The sequence below is a fragment of the Phyllostomus discolor genome, chromosome 3, assembly GCF_004126475.2.
Source record: "Phyllostomus discolor isolate MPI-MPIP mPhyDis1 chromosome 3, mPhyDis1.pri.v3, whole genome shotgun sequence".
NCBI classification, from domain to species: Eukaryota; Metazoa; Chordata; class Mammalia; order Chiroptera; family Phyllostomidae; genus Phyllostomus; species Phyllostomus discolor.
Window position 1 is genome coordinate 133,713,431 of NC_040905.2, and position 16,829 is coordinate 133,730,259.

General features: G+C 37.2%; 1 protein-coding gene across 3 annotated transcripts in view; it reads left to right on the plus strand.

The window, feature by feature from the left end:
* The first annotated feature begins 2,082 nt into the window (after positions 1-2,082).
* Positions 2,083-16,829, plus strand: part of LOC114512547 (aminopeptidase O (putative)) — a 439,198-nt gene continuing 424,451 nt past the window's right edge. Inside the window, exon 1 of one of the 3 annotated variants that reach the window (XM_036021469.1) lies at positions 2,083-2,150. The gene's annotated coding sequence lies outside the window, so the exon portion shown is untranslated. The remainder of the gene's footprint in view (positions 2,151-16,829) is intronic. The other 2 variants (XM_036021474.1, XM_036021468.1) reach the window with 2 other exon arrangements.

Below are 16,829 nucleotides of genomic sequence, written 5' to 3' on the forward strand. Positions count from 1 at the left end.
TTATTTTACAAGTAGAAAACTAAGGTGTGGAAAGGTTAGATGACTTGCCCAAATAGAGATCAAGAATGCTTGAGCAAAGACAGTGATTAGTAAGGGTGAAGGCAATGGGCAGAAGTGACAAATTTTGAGAGATCAAAGTCAGAACATGTTTGATTGGACAGTGGGACAAGGAAAAAGGATGAGTTTAGGATGATTCTGAATTTTAGTCTGGGGTGATTGGGTGGATGTTGGTGCCATTAACTAAGACAGGAACTATTTGAATAGGTTATGTTTGAGGTTATGTTTGAAAGGTAGATAATGAAATCAGTTTTCAATGGCAAGTCTGAGATGCCAACTGGACATCTAAGTGGAATTTGAGTATTTAAATAAGAAATTTTTTAAAGCTTTGGGTGGAGAGATAGACTTGGGAGTTATCAGCTTACAGGTGGTAGTCAAACAAGAGTAGACAGTCACCACTCTGGGAAAATATTAACCAAGGAGGCAAAGTTGTGGCCTGCATTTGTGTTTTGTTTGGTCCAAAACAAAAGTTTAACAAAATTATAATTAGTGCCCAATGTTTATTTTTTGGAGAGTTCATGTGTCTGTATATTGATTTCTCTTTAAAAATGAGAGGATATGAAATCACTGGGCTACCATTACTGGTTGGCAAAAATCAACTAGAGTTGAGTAGGGAGACCATGAGCTCCAGTTCTCCATAGTGTCTATCCACAAGCTTCATCCTTTTGTGTTCACTCCTTGGATGCTGAAGACTTTTGAATTTGAAACTTCTGGTGTAGCATAGGAAGATCAAGGGGTAGAAGGCTAAGGACAAAGAAAAGAAAAAGGAGCCCCTTGATGGTAACTGAGGGGTGATGGTCAGAAAGTTAAAGAGGAGAAACAAGAGGACTTGGTAACAAAGAAGCAAAGGGATCAGGGTTGAATGGAGGAGAAACAAATCACATGAAGTATTAGGAATTGTTTTAGCTATATTATTCAGCTATGCACTCAAGCCCAAAATTTAGGAGTCATTTTTCACATCTTTCATTTCCTTATCGCATTATCTAATCCATCTCCAAGTCTGTTATAGTCACCTCCAGATTTTTTCCTTATATCAATATTTATCCATTTCTCTCCATCATTTCTTACCTGATCATTGTAAAAGCAATGATTTTCTTTGCATCCTTTCTTATCTCCCCATACTTCTTTACATGCACAGCAGCCAGGCTGATCTTATAAAACCAGATCCTGTCACTCACATGTTTAAAACTCTTCACTGGCTTCCCATTACACTTAAAAGAAAATCATCCCCCTTACAGTGACCTAGAAAATCTCTGCAAGATGAGAACTCTCCTTGGTTTGTTGATCTCATCTTCTATTCTTCCTCTAGCCTACTTTGTCACTGTCTCAAGGGCACCACATTCTGTCCTATCCCCTTAACTTTTGAACAAATGGATCGTTCTGTTAGTTCCTGTTCCTCCAGATCTTTACAGAGCTGTCTTCTTTTCTCAACGATCCTCTTCAGAGGGCACTTCCTTGGCATCTCAAACTAAAGGGGCACCCTTTCTCCTTTAGTTTTCCAGGGACTTATTTTTCTTCCACACTCTATGGTTTCTAGAAAGCATATGTATTTCTTGAGACACTCAATGTTTGCTTTCTCAACTAGAAAGTAATATCCAGGAGGCTAGGTACAGTGTTTGCTCACTGGTGTATGCCATACTCTGTACCAGGGCTTGCCTGGGACATACAGGACTTGAATAAACTGTAATGGAATGAATACGGAAACAACAGTCATACACAGCACAGGTGGAGTAAAAAAAAAAAAGGAATAAAAAGTGCACTTTTGTATTTCAATAACTTTTTTTCTTAAATGCCAAGAAGATTTTGCTATTAGGAGTAGTTTGTTGGGTAACGAGGCAACCCTAGAAGAACCCAATCCAGTCAAGCTGTTCAAGTCGCCCTTGTCCGCGCCTGCGCAAATTACCGCCCCCCTCCCCCGGCCCCGGGGTCCCCAGCACGGTCGGCGACGTCCACTTCTTCCCCAGGGGCAGGACCTGCCTACCACGGTCCCGGTCCCGGCGCGCGTGGATGACGTCATTAGGCGCGTTTCCCGGTAGTCCGTAGTTACCCTGAGTCTGCGGAAGTGGAGACCGCGGGGCGGGCAGCTGAGACAGGTAACCGGTGCGGTCCTTGATGGATCCCTGCTTTCTTCGTCTCCCGCCCCGGGTTGGCTGTGGGCACAGTGACATCCCGTTCTGAAGGCGAACAGGAGCTCGCCCTTACTCTCATCTTTTTTCGGTCTCGGGGTCCCCATTCTCTCTCGTTCGTCCCAGACTCCTAGAAACTGAATCCATCCTGGGGACTGGGCTGAGCGGCCACGTCTCTCTGCCTCGGCTCTCAGGGTGGTGATGCCTCTCAGTCTCTCCCCAGTGGCACAGACCCTTTCTCAGCCTACAGCTGCCAACTCCTTCCTCTCGGCTCCAGGCCCATCTCACCCAACCTCTCCGCTCCTAGCCCCGCAGGTTCATCTCCAGCCTTGTGTAAGGAGACAAAATAGTTACCAATTCTATTTGTTTCCACATGCAGAGAAACCCATCCACCACTACCCCGCCCCTGCCCCCAAGGATCCTTACCGAGAGCACCAAGTTTTGAGTTTTGGTGTACCTGAAGACCATTCATTCTGTCAGTCTGGAGTTTTGCTCAGTAATGCATGTATTTGTTGAGTAAGGGGGTGGAGCAGCAATGCGAAAATTTGTTGGGATAAATGATCAACGTGGGTCAAATCACCTGTTGAGATAGAATAAATAGGTATAACACTTCACTAAAAAAGTGCTCCGTGTTTCTGGATTTCTTTTTGATTTCCAAGCACTGATGCCAATTATGCTTGCAAAGGTAACTATCAAATAAGAAACCGAACCCTAGTAGAAATATTTAGACCGCAAAAACAAACAAATAAACAAAAGCCAATAGGATTCATATTGTTTGTAAAGGAATACAGGTTATTACAAAACCAACCAGAAGGATTTTGAACTCTTCTATCTCGTTGGTGGTTTGATTTTGTATTTTCTTGTACTTTAGTACACTCCATTTCTGAATAGGGCATACCTCTTACTACAATTCTGCAAAGCCTCCCGAATGACTTGCTAATTGGTAAATTTGTTTCTCATATTTAGTGGGCAAGAATGTTTACAGATAAAAAGTAGTCACTCATTGTTGCCAATCTGCTATATCCCGGGGACCATGTTCAACACTTTGCATGTGTTTACTCTTTAGCTCACACAACACTGAATTAGAAATTGTTATCATCAATTTGCATAGAAGGAAACAGGCTCAGTTGTGTGAAATTATTCATAATATTCATATAATATTCATAATAACTAAGTGGTGGACCCAGGCTTTAAGTTCATGTTTGTGTATGACTTCAAAGCCTTTTTTAAAAGTACTTTTTAAAACAGTATTTTGACTTTTGGATCAAGAAATTTTAAGTGTACTAAACAATTTCTCCTTTAAACCTTAAGTATGCTAAACATATTTTAATTTTCCCTATGTCTCAGAGCAGTTATTATGAAACATGTATTGCACTCTGTTGTAGTATGATGATTTCCTAAAAGCTTTTATTATATTTGACCCCCAAACTGTTTTGCATTTTGAGTGTGCCTATACTTGATATCTGTTCCTTGTCACCAGGAGATAGTAAACCACTGCAATTAAAAGCAGGGATGGGGAAACCATACCTCCAGGATTCAATTCCTTGCTCAACCGAGTCTGGCAAGACAGTTGGCTGGGGCAAGGTAGTTGACCCCTCTACAACTCAGTTTCCTTACTTGTGAAAGAGAATACTTTTGTCAGAAGATTGTGAGGATAAAATGAGTTAGTATATGTAAAGAGCTTAGAACAAACCAGGCTTCTTTAAAGAAGAAGCTAATATGTTTGCTAATACGGGGTGTGGGGGTGAAAGGTTTACAGTTGTGAGTACATGAAACAGTTTATTCTTGTGTTATTATTTATTAGTCATTGTATTATTTTCCATATGAACAACTGTAAACCTACTTTTGCCCCACTCTGGTATTATTAGTTTGGTTTTTGACCATAGATTCTTTGAAAATTGCATTCTACTTCTTTGAAAATTGTTTTTTCTTGAATGATATTTGATATATGATAATTACCAGTGTAGTAGAGAGTTACATTATTTTAACTGGAATCCCTTATCGTAAGCCATTTTAGGAAAATGTTAATTTATTAAGTTCTTTTATCATTTTAGTACTGTAATAAACCTTTTTCTTGGAATATTTGGGGTAGATATTTCAAGTATTTCACTTTATTATGTGTATCAAAATAATGGACTTTTATCTTCTGTTTTGAATTTGGGGCATATTACAGTGGTTTAAATTATGGTTTACCAATAGATGGAAACCCTCTCTACTTTTGAATTGAGTGTCAGTTTACACATTCATTTGTGGTGCCCTGCACAGATGTACTTTTGCACTCATGTTATCATGGTTCTCTGTGGACAAGTACCTCCTTATAAAACCACCATTATACACATGCCATTCATAAAGGTCTCTCTTCAGCATATTTCTCTTTCCTTTTCTCTCTCCCTTCAAGGAGCTAAGAAAAATGGACTTTATCAACAAAGTAAAATAATATTCCTTATGAATTTGCAAGTACTTATGTACTCATTTCAGTGTACATTTTAAACCAAGGCCAGCTAAGAGTTGATTCTGACTCCTTTGGTGTCCATAGTGAGGAACTTGAGAATAATGATCTATCCTTTATTTTAAGGTTAAAACTTACTGTTGAAAATATAGGCTATATTTTTTTAAAGATGTTTGTTGTGGTAATTTACTATTTTAACCATCTTTAAGTGTACAATTCATTGGCACTAAGCATATTTGCAATATTAATTATCACTATTTTCCACTTCAAAAATTTTTAATTATCCCAAGTAAAAACTGCATACCCATTAAACAACAAATCCCCTTGCCCCTCACCTTCTCCCCACACTTCCTCCCTGCTCCAGCCCCTGTTAACCCCTATTCCACTTTCATCTCTGCATTTCCTATTCTAAGTACCACAAGTAGGTAGAATCACGCACTGTCCTTTTGTGTTTGGTTTATTTCACTTAGCATGTATTCAGGGTTTATCCATGTTGTAGTATATATCAGAATTTCTTTTTGTGGATCATTACTATTTCATTGTATGTGTATACCGTATGGTATACTTTTGATGTACGTGAATTATGCTTTAAAAATTTCCTTTATTTTTAAATTTATTTAAACTAAACAAAAAAACTCACACATAGTTCACCCATTTCTTCTGGCTCCCACCCCCTGACACTGGTTGCCACCAGTGTACTATGAGCTTGTTTTTTTTAAAAAATTATTTATTTTTAGATTCCACATATAAGATGGTATTTGTCTTTTTCTGTCTTATTTCACTCAGCCTAATTCCCCTGAGGTCCATCCATGTTGTTGCAAATGGCAAGATTTCATTCTTTGTATGACTGAATAATATTCCACTGTATATATAAAGAGATTGTGATACATAGTATTTTTATTCAGCCACCAATGGAATATATATATTTATATATAATCACAATTTTTTAACCTATTCATTCATCACTAAGGACTTAGGTTTTCTCAGTGCCTTGGCTGTTGTAAATAATGCTGCAATGAACATGACATGGTTTTCCTGTTCTTTGGATAAATATGCACAAGTGAAATTGCTGGATCATATGGTAGTTGTATTTTCACTTTTATGAGGGACCTCCATACTATTTTTCATAGTGGCTGTACCAGTTTACATTCTCACCAACAGTGTACAGTGGTTCCCTCTTCTCCACAGCAGTTATTATTTCTAGTCTAGTCATTCTAACAGATGTGAGGTGGCATCTCATTGTGGTTCTGATTTGCATTTCCCTGATGATTAGTGATGCTGAGCATCTTTTCATGTACCTGGTGACAATCTGTATATCTTATTTGGAAAAACGTCTTTTGATACTTGCCCATTTTTAATCTTTTTTTTTTTTGCTTTTGATTTCTGTGAGTTATTTATATGTTTTGGATAGTAACCCCCTGCATGCTTTACAAATAGTTTCTGCCATTCAGTAAGTTTCTCTTTCATTTTGTTGATGGTTTTCTTTGCTGTGCAGAAGCTTTTTAGTTTGAGTAGCCTCACTTTTTTTTTTTGCTTTTGTTGCTTTTGCTTTTGGTGTCAGTTTAAAAAATTAAAAACTCAAAGACCTTTGTCAAGGAGTTTACATGTATGTTTTCTTCTAGGAGTTTTATGGTTTTAGGTCTTATGTTCAGGTCTTTATTTTGAGTAATTTGTTTAAGGTGTCAAATAGTGTCCATTTTCATTCTTTTGCATGTGCCTGTCCTATTTTCCCATCATCAATTATTGAAGAAATTGCCCTTTCCCCATTGTATATTCCTGACTCCTTTGTCATAAATTAATTGACTTTATATCTGTGCATATATTTCTGGGCTTTTTACTCTGTTCCATTCATCTATGTGTCTGTTTTTATGTGAATTACGACTCTATACTTCTCATTTCATGTCATGAACTTAACATGAACTTAATACTTGGTGATTTGATTTGACTGTGAGCTACTGAAGGATAGATAGGAGATACCTACTGAAATATCACTGTTAGTGAACTATGAACAAAATACCTAGTAACAATGTTAAACTGGAACTTGAGCATACATTACAGCGTATTTTTCTTCTCATTTAATATTTAGTCTAAAAATAGTAAGAACAAAATAATAACATTACTTAGCATTTCTTTAGTGTTACTGTGTATCAGACATTGTTCTAAACGTTTTACCTGTGAAGTAGGTGCTATCATTGTTTAGTTTTACAGATGAAGAAACTGAGGCAAAGAGAAATTAAATTAATTGTTAAAATTATGAAGCTGGTATGTGGGGAAATTGTGATTTGAACCTGGGCTCTGTGGCTCCAGAATTGATTTATCCTAAGTTTTGAGTTGACCCTTAGGCCTGTATTAGCTTTGCAATGCACATTGTTTTGCCTGCTGCACTCTCCTTCCATATGAACTTTGAAACAGAACCCTACTTCTGAGCTTAGTAGGCAATAGAAGAGCAACTGAACCTAAGCTGTCAAAAGGGTAACAGGTGCCTCTCCTTTGATTGGGGGGATAGCATATTAATGGAATTTAGGCTACATTTTCACGGCTTAGTTCATATCATCTTTCTCTGAGAGCCTTGTCTTTGAAAAACAGATCCTGAAATTTTAATGATCTCATATCGCATATGGATTGTATGGATGTTTGACTTTAGAATATTGGACAATTCCCACACTACTGTTCTGTGGGCAGAAAGAGCTTTTTATTCTAATTTTGTTATTGACTGTCACACTAGTTGATGGCACACTCATTTTGTCACTACCACATTACTTGGTGTTGCTTGATTTTCAAAGAAATCATTTTGAAATAGTATTTATATATATAATCAATTTCATTATGATTTTTTTTCCTTTTTGTTTGGCTTACATTTTCTTCGACACTTGCAACTGAAGGTTTAGTTTTTGAAACTGGTGGGAATCAGGATATGCTTGATACATTGTGATGGCAAAGGAGACATATCAACCTGTTTCTTTTGGCACCAATTATATCTTGTGTATGTAGCAAGTGTGGTGTGTATTTGGCGGTATGAACTGTTTGAGTGATGTCTGGTAGAAATAGAACTACAGAATGAATGTTAGTATTGAAAGGATCCTTCAATATATCACTTTTATTCTTCATTCAGCAGTTGGAAGTCTGAAGTCTGGGACGATTAAATGATTTACCTATATTCATATAGTGTTATAATCCATTTTTTAAAAGAAAGAATACCAATATTCTGTTCTTTTGAATCATACTTCATATTGGTGTAAAATCTTTACTTGTAAGAGAGGACTCTCAAGAATTTTAATTCATGTGCTTTTTTTATACTCACCTGACTCATATGTATTTTATTATCATTTTTCTTGTAATAGTATGTTCTGGGTGAGAGACAATGACCTGAATTAGATAGGTTGCAGAGAGAATGGCCAGATATGAAAGATCCAAAAGATTATTAGTTTAAATTGATAGGAATTTGCAGTTGTTTATGTGTAGGTTGAAAGTAAGAAATCAGGGATGATCCTCAGGATTCTACCTTGGGTAACTGGGTAAGATGATAGTGTCATTTACCAGAAAAACTTAGATGAGATCAGAGCAGGGTATATGAATTTGAAATGGGCAGAGCATGGATTGAACAGACAAGTGAGACAGATTGAAGGAAGAGCTACAGAATACACCAATATCTAAGATGTGGGAAGAGGAAGGACGAAAGAGGTGGGAGGACACAGAGGAGAGAATGGTATCATAAATACCAAAAGAGGAGAGAATTTTGAGGAGGGCATGGTAATTTGTGTTAATGCTCCAAAAATAAGGCTGAAAGAACCCAATAAAGTTGATAACTAGGAAGTCATTTGCTTCTTAATATGAAGTTGTAGTGGCATAGTAGGGATGTGAGCAGTGAGTAATGGAACTGAAAGGGAGATAGAGTAATGGAATACAAAGTGAAGACAGTTCTTTTAAGGAATTTGGCTCTGTGGAGAGAGAGAAGAGTTAGAGGGAGGTATGGAGATAGGGAAGGGTTTTTGTTCATTTTGGTTTCTTTTCCCCTAAGAATAGACTAGAACATTCACTTATTTCTGAGGTGAAAAGAGCTGATAAAGAGGAAGAAGTTTCGGTAGAGGACTTAGAGGGCTGGATGGCTGAGGAAGCAAAGTCCCAGGGGAGGCCAGCAACAGAAGAGCAAAGGCAATGATCAGGGTGTAGTGGGACAGGAGGGACACTTCTTTGACTTTCCTAGAAGGGACAGGGAGAAGGGTAAGGATAAATGTAAATAAATTCATAGTGTGGGGAAAAAATATGTGGAAGTTCTTGTCTGATGGTAGCAAAATGTCTTAAGTGAGGCAGGTAAATTTGCTGATACACATGTTGATTTGGTGGGGTGGGTATTGAGGGGAGAGGTAGAAGTTTAAAATAGTCACTGAAAGAATAGGAATTGAGGGGGTGACTAGAGAGAGACATAAAGGATTGCCTGCCTGGTACTGCTGAGAGTTGAGCTGAGGTTGGAATCTGTAAATATGTAATATCAGCCATTTTTTGTGGTTGTGTAATACTTATTTGTTTGTTTACTTCACTTTTGTTGAGCTCAGTACACGAAGAGTAGAAGTAGAAAATGTGGATGATTCAGTTGGTTGAGGGTAAGGTTTTATAGAGCAGGCAAGTCAGAAGGATAAAAGGGCTAGAGAATTGAGTTTAAATGTTTCAAGAGTGAAGAAATAAACCACATGATGTAAAGAAGACCACAGAGCAGGGATTCTCAACTTCAGAAACATTACTAATTCTTTGCTCTCCTGTGCATTATAGGATGTTTAGCATCCCTGACCTATACCTACCAGATGCCAGTAGCTGGCCCCTCCAGCTGTGACAATCAAAAATGTCTCCAGACATCACCAAATGTCCTTTGAGGGACGAAATCACCCTCAACTGGAGACACTGCCCTACAATCCTGAATCAAATGGATTGAAGAATGAGTTTCAATGAAATAAGTTCAAGAGTTGAAGAGCAAGCAAAAGAAAGAGTAGAGAGAATAGGTGGTCATGTTCTGAAATTAGACTATGGAAATTAAATATTTCAGAGATGTTGCTGATGTAAGTAATGTAAATGTCAAGAATAAACCACTGGTTTGCTGAGTGGTGGGGTGAAAGTGAAGGTTGTTGGCACCCAGCTTGTAATTTTGGTAGAGAGCAAAAAGAGCCCATAGTAACAGAGCCTAAGAGTTTCTGAAATGAAACCAGAACTAAGACTTTCTGGATGTTTATTTCCTTACTTTGTCCACTAAGTGTTTCTCTACTCTTTTTCTAACATTATCAGTTTCCTGAACTTGTCCTTTCCTCCTATAGTGTTTTAAAAAGTAGTGGAATTATCCAGGTTGGAATTAGCCCTGTAACAATCACCAAATAAACTGATAGGAACCTGTCTTGGTTTCCTGTTAAAGGAGGTGTAGTTCCCTAAGACAGAGGGACCTCTTGCCCTTTCTAAGTATATAGTATCCTATAGAGGACAGAAGGGTTGTCCATGAAGGGTAGGAAGTGGGCGCTGCAGGGTCAGACAGAGGCCAGGAATGGGGGGAGAGAAAGGAAGGGTGTTTATCCCTGTAGTTGCCAAGAAAAGACAAGTTTATCACCTGTTGTTAAAGTTTTGAAGGATGGGAACTTCTTGAAGATACTGAGCAGCAAGATTCATATACAAGAAGACGTACAGCAAGGGAGGGTGTCAAACTCATTTTCACCAGCAGCCACATTAGCCTCGAGGTTGCTTTCAAAGGGCAGAATGTAATTTTAGGACTGTATAAATGTAACTACTTAACAGTTAAGCAAGAGCTCTGTGCTACCGCTGGGTAGAAACAAGGTGCTGGGCCAGATTTGGCCTGCAGGCCTTGTGTTTGCCACCTGTGCCATACAGCGTGTGGTTAGGGCATTTGCCAGGTAAAACCATTGTTTAGCATCACTGAAATCCACAGTGAATTGTAAATAATGCTGGTTGGGAGGACACGGTTAGATAGCCTGTGGTTTTCAAAGTCTGGTCTTTGGACCAGCAGTGCCAGTAGTCTGTTTTAACAAGTTATTCAGGTGATTCTAAATGCAAATCAAGTTTGAGAACCACTGGCCCAAGTAATTCAAAGTGATTGAGAACCACTTTGCCTGATTTTTGTGACAAAGTCACAATGTTGAGAAAGAATGAGTGAAAACTTCATCACATGCCAGAACATCCTTTAGTCTTTAGGGATGGCATTCCTCTTAGAGTATGCTGTGTTTCAAGTTGAAGGACAGAAAAAATACTTCAGTATAGGTACAAGTAATGGGTAACACTGCTTGTAGGTGGAGAATTGCAGTCTACACTGGAATCTAAATTCTGCCAGATTATAATGGAGGAGAGCTTCCACCTTGTCTCCTCTTCCATTTTAAATATTTGTTCCTTGATTCTTCTTTTTTTTATTTTACACATGCAGTGACCTGTGAAGATCCTATTTTTTTATGGCTTTGTGATAGCAAGAGTTGGTTCAAGTAGCTAAGTGGTTCAGAGGCATTAGGGTGTATAAGAATTACCTGGACATCTTATTTAAAACATAGATTAATGGCCCCTATCCCTGGAGATCAGATTTATTAGATCTGGCAAAATGTCCAAGAATCTGTTTTTAACAAGCAACACTCCCACCAGTCTGCCTCTGCCTGGTGGATTCTAGTATATGTGATCCTTTGACCACACTTTCAGAAACACTGTGCTCAATCTCTAAAAACAGTGATTATTCTGATTATAATTTCACTCTTGGAGAGTTCTGAAATATAAATGTTTTCATGAATTTTTGAGGATATTTATAAATATGGGTCTTAATTGCTAGCAGTGAAGCTACCTGAATGTTTAATATTCACTGAGAAATTATATAGACATGCTTGGAATAAAATTATTTGGGAAATCATGAATAGTCTTCCTAGGTTAAAAATGTCCCCAAAGGCCACTTTGACAGTGTAGTATTGTAACACAAAACCAGTCAGACTTAAACATTTTGTAGTTCTATAATTAATATTTTGTGAATAATCTTTAGGAAGCCTACCTTTGCACGTATGGGGGCTACTTATTAAAAATCCACATGGTAAAAGAATAAATTAATCCTATTGTCTTTTCAGGTCTCCAAGCCATGTGCTAGGAGCCTAAAAGGCATCAAGAATGTAAAGAAAATGCTGTGTTACAGGCTAGTACCCCAGGTTTGCTGTCAGGGATAGGAGTTGATTTATCTAAAATGATGTATGATTTTTTTTTCCTGCATGGAATTATGTAAAATTTTATTATATCTAGCTTCCAAAAGAGGATTAATAAACAAGAATGGGGCAAAAACTATCTCTCCTCTCCCCTCCTCACCCTTCTTCTCTTCTCCCCTCCTCTCCTCTCTTGACAGTCCCCAGTTACTGGCATTTGTCTTTCACCAACTGGCTTATTTTACTTAGCATATACCTTTCAGTTCCATCCATGATATCACAAAAGGTAGGAGTTCATTCTTTCTTTCTGTTGCGTGGTATTCCACTGTGTGAATGTACCACAGTTTTTTGATCCACTCATCTACTAATGGGTGCTTAGGCTGTTTCCAGCACTTGGCTAATGTAAATACTGCTGCTATGAATATAGGGATTCATAGGTTCTTTTAAACCGGTGATTTGGGATTCTTAGGGCATATTGCCAGCAGCAGAATTGCTGGGGCAAAGGGCAGTTCAATTTTCAGTTTTGTGAGGAAAGCCCTTACTGTTTACCACACCAATAGTGCAGTGGGTTCCCTTTTCTCTGCATCCTCACCAGCACTTCTTGTTTGTAGATTTATTAATGATGGTCATTCTGACAGGTGTGAGGTGGTATCTCATTTTGGTTTTAATTTGCATCTTTCTGATGGCTAGTGATATTGAGCATCTTTTCAGATGTCTGTTGGCCATCTGTATGTCCTCCTTGGAGAAGTGTCTGTTCAGGTCTTTTGCCCATTTTTAATTGGTTTCTTCCTGGTTTGAGCTATATGAGTCCTTTATATGTTTTGGAGATCAACCATTGTCCAATGTATCGTTGGCAAATATATTCTCCCGTATGGTTGGTTCACTTTTCATTTTATGATGGTTTCTTTAGCCGTGCAGAAGCTTTTTAGTTTGTTGTAGTCCAATTTGTTTATTTTTTCCCTTTTCCTAGGAGATATATTGACAAAATATTGCTGTGTGGGATATCTGAACTTCTACTGCCTATGTTTTCCTCTAGGACTTTTATGTTGTTGCGACTTATATTTAAGCCTTTTATTCATTTTGAATTTATTCTGGTGTATGGTGTTAGTTGGCAGTCTAGTTTCTTTATTTTTTTCCAGTTACCTGCCCAGTTATCCTAACACCATTTATGGAAGGAGCTATTTTTACTCCATTATATATGCTTAGGCTCCCTTTGTCAAATATTAATTGACCCTAGAGACATGGATTTATTTCTGGGCTCTCTATTCTGTTCCATTGATCTATGTGTCTCTTCTTATGTCAGTACCAGACTTTTTTTTATTACAGTGGCCTTGTAATATAGTTTGATACCAGATATTGTGGTCCCTCCTACTTTGTTCTTCTTTCTCAAGATTGCTCAGGCTATTTGGGGTGTTTTTGGTTTCATATAAATTTTGAAATATTTTTTCTACATCTGTGAAATATTTCATTAGTATTTTAATAGGAATTGCATTGAATCTATAGATTGCTTTGGGTAGTATGGAAATTTTAATGATGTTAATTCTTTCAATACATAAACACAGTATGTGCTTCCATTTATTTCTATCTTTGTCATTTCTTTCTTCAATGTTCTATAGTTTTTTGAGTACAGGTCTTTTATCTCCTTGGTTAAATTTATTCCCAGGTATTTTATTATTTTTCTTGCTATAGTAAATAGGACTTTTCCCCTAATTTTTCTTTCAGGTATTTTATTCTTGGTGTACAAAAATGCCATAGATTTCTGAATACTGACTTTGCATCCCACTATTTAGTTATTAGGTTGAGTAGTTTTTTGGTGAATACTATAGGGTCTTCTATGTATGCTATCATGCCTTCTGTAAATACTGACAGTTTTACTTCCTCCTTTCCAATTTGGATGCCTTTTATTTCTTTTTATTGTCTGATTGCTGTGGCTAAAACTTCCAGTACTATGTTGAATAAGAGTGGACACCCTTGTCTTTTTCCTGATCATCAGTGGATATCTTTTAGTTTTTGCCTGTTGAATATAATGTTGGCTATAGGTTTCTCATACATGGCCTTATGATGTTGAGATATGCTCCCTCTAATCCCACTTTGCTGAATGTTTTTATCATAAATGTGTGCTGGATTTATCAAGTGCTTTATCAGAACCCCTTGATATGATCATGTGATTTTTGTCCTTCATTTTATGTGGGATATTACATTTATTTATTTGTGAATATTGTACCATCCTTGCATCTCTGGGATGAATCCCACTTGATCATGGTGTATGATTTTTTAATGTATTGCTGGATGCAGTTTGCCAGTATTTTGTTGAGGATGTTAGCATCTATGTTCATCAGAGATATTGGCCTATAGTTTTCTTTGTTGTATCTTTACCTGGTTTTGGAATTAGGATAATACTGGCCTCTTAAAAAGAGTTTGGGAGTCTTTTCTTGAATTTTTTGGAATATATTGAGGAGGATAGGAGTTAGTTCTTTTTTAAATGTTTGGTAAAATTCACCTGTAAAGCCATCTGATCCAGGGCTTTTGTGTGTCTGGAGTTTTTTTTTATTATTGCTCCTATTCACTGGCTGTTGTCAGTCTGTTTGGGCTTTCTGCTTCTCTTGATTCAGTTTTGGAACATTGTATGTTTCTAGAAACGTCCATTTTGCCCAGGTTGTCCAATTTCTTGGCACATAGTTGTTCATAGTAATTTCTTACAATCCTTTGTATTTCTGTGGTATCAGTTGTAACTTATCCTCTTCATTTCCTATTTTATTTATTTGAGTCCTCTCTCTTTTTTCCTTGTTGGGTCTGGTTAAAAGTTTGTCAGTTTTCTTTATCTTTTCAAAGAACCAGATCCTAGATTTAGTGATCCTTTGAATTGTTTTTTTATTCTACATGTCATTTAATTTTGCTCTGATCTTGATTATTTCCTTCCTTCTTCTCATTCTGGGCTTTTTTGGTTGTTTCTCTAGTTCTTTTAGATATAGGGTTAAGTTTTTTATTTGAGATTTTTCTATCTTCTTTAGGTAAGTCTGTATGGCTATGAACTTCCCTTCCACTGCCTTTGTGGTTCCCATAGGTTTTGATGTTTTCTGTGTTCATTTCCATTTGTTTCCAGGTACTTTTTTATTTCTTCCTTGATCTCATTGTTAACCCATTCATTATTTAATAACATGTTACTCAGTTTCCATGTATGTAAATGTTTTTGAGTTTTTTTCCTTGAGGTTGGTTTCTAGTTTCAAGCTATTGTGATCTCAGCACATGCTTGATATGATTTAAATTTTCTTGAATTTGTTGAGACTTTTTTGTGTCCTACCGTGTGGTCTATCTTTGAAAATGTTCTGTGTGCATTTGAAAAGAATGTATATTTTGCTTCTTTGGGATGAAAGGTTTGGTATATATCAACTAAGTCCATTTGATCTTGAGTGTCATTCAATGACATAATATCCTTGTTGATTCCTTGTTTGGAAGATCTATCCATTGTTGACAGTGAGGTGTTAAAATCCCCACGATGACTATGTTGCTGTCTATATGTTTCTTTTGTTCTTACTGTTGTTCAAGTACAGTTGTCTCCATATTCACCCACCATACCCCCCGATCCACCTATCCCCGCCTCCCACCCTCAAACCTACCCCCTTTGGCTTTCCCCATATGTCCTTTATGCATATTCCTTTATAGCCCTTCCCCTATTATCTTCTATTAATCTTTCTCCCTGCTCCTCTCTGGTTACTGTCCATTTGTTCTTTATTTCAATGTCTCTGGTCGTATTTTGCTTACTTCTTTGTTTTGTTGATTAAGTTTTATTTATAGGTCAGATCATGTGGTATTTGTCTTTCACTGCCTGGCTTATTTCACTTAGCATAATGTGTGTAAAATGGTATCTTATTGTGGATTTAATTTGCAACTCTCTGATGGCTAGTGCTGCTGACCATCTTTTCATATGTCTCTGGGCCCTCTTTATGTCCTATTTGGAGAAGTGTCTGTTCAGGTCCTTTGCCCATTTTTTAATTGGGTTGTTTGTCTTCCTGGAGTGGAGTCATGTGAGTTCTTTATATATTCTGAAATCAACCCCTCGTGTGGGGTATCATTTACAAATATGTTTTCTCATATGGTTGGTTCTCTTTTAATTTTAATGCTGTTTTCTTTAACTGTGCAGAAGCTTTTTATTTTGATGAAGTTCTACTTCTTTATTCTTTCTTTTATGTCCCTTGCTCTAGTGGACATACCAGTTATCTATATCTTTCTTGAAGTCTTTCAAGATTTTTCTTATATATTTAGGTGATCCAGTGTTGGGTGCATAAATGTTTATAAGGGTTATATTCTCTTGTTGAATTATTTCCTTAAATATTATGTAGTGACCCACTTTGTCTCATTTATGACCTTTGCTTTTGAATCTATTTTGTCTAATATAAGTATTAGTACACCAGCTTTTTCTCATGGCTGTTTGCTTGGAATATATTTTCCATCTGTTTTCTCAGCCTGTGTAGATCATTTGTTCTGAGATTGGTCTCTTGTAGAGAACATATATGCAGGTCATGTTTTCTTATTCAGCTACCCTATGTCTTTTGATTGAAGCATTTAATCCCTTTATGGTTAAGGTTATTATTGATATATGTTTATTCATTGCCATTCATTCCATACCTGTCTCAGTCAGTCTCTCTGCTCTTTCTTATCTTTTTTAATTTTAATCAATGTTCAAATACAGTTTTTTCCCTTTTACTCCCATTCCAGCCCATCTCTCCCCACTTCCCTCCCATTACCACCCTCCCCCTAGTTTTTGTCCATGTGTCCTTTAAATTTGTTCTTATAAACCCTTTCCATTCTCCCCTGAAATTCCCTCTTCTCTCCCTTCTGGTCACTGTCAGCCTGTCTTCTATTTCAGTGTCTTTGGTTATATTTCACTTGTTTGTTTGTTTTGTTGATTAGTTCCTGTTAAAGGTGAGATCATATGGTTTTGTCTTTCACTGCCTGGCTTATTTCACTTAGCATAATGCTTTCCAGTTCCATCCATGCTGTCGCAAAGGGTAGGAGCTCCTTCTTTTCTTTCTGCTGCAC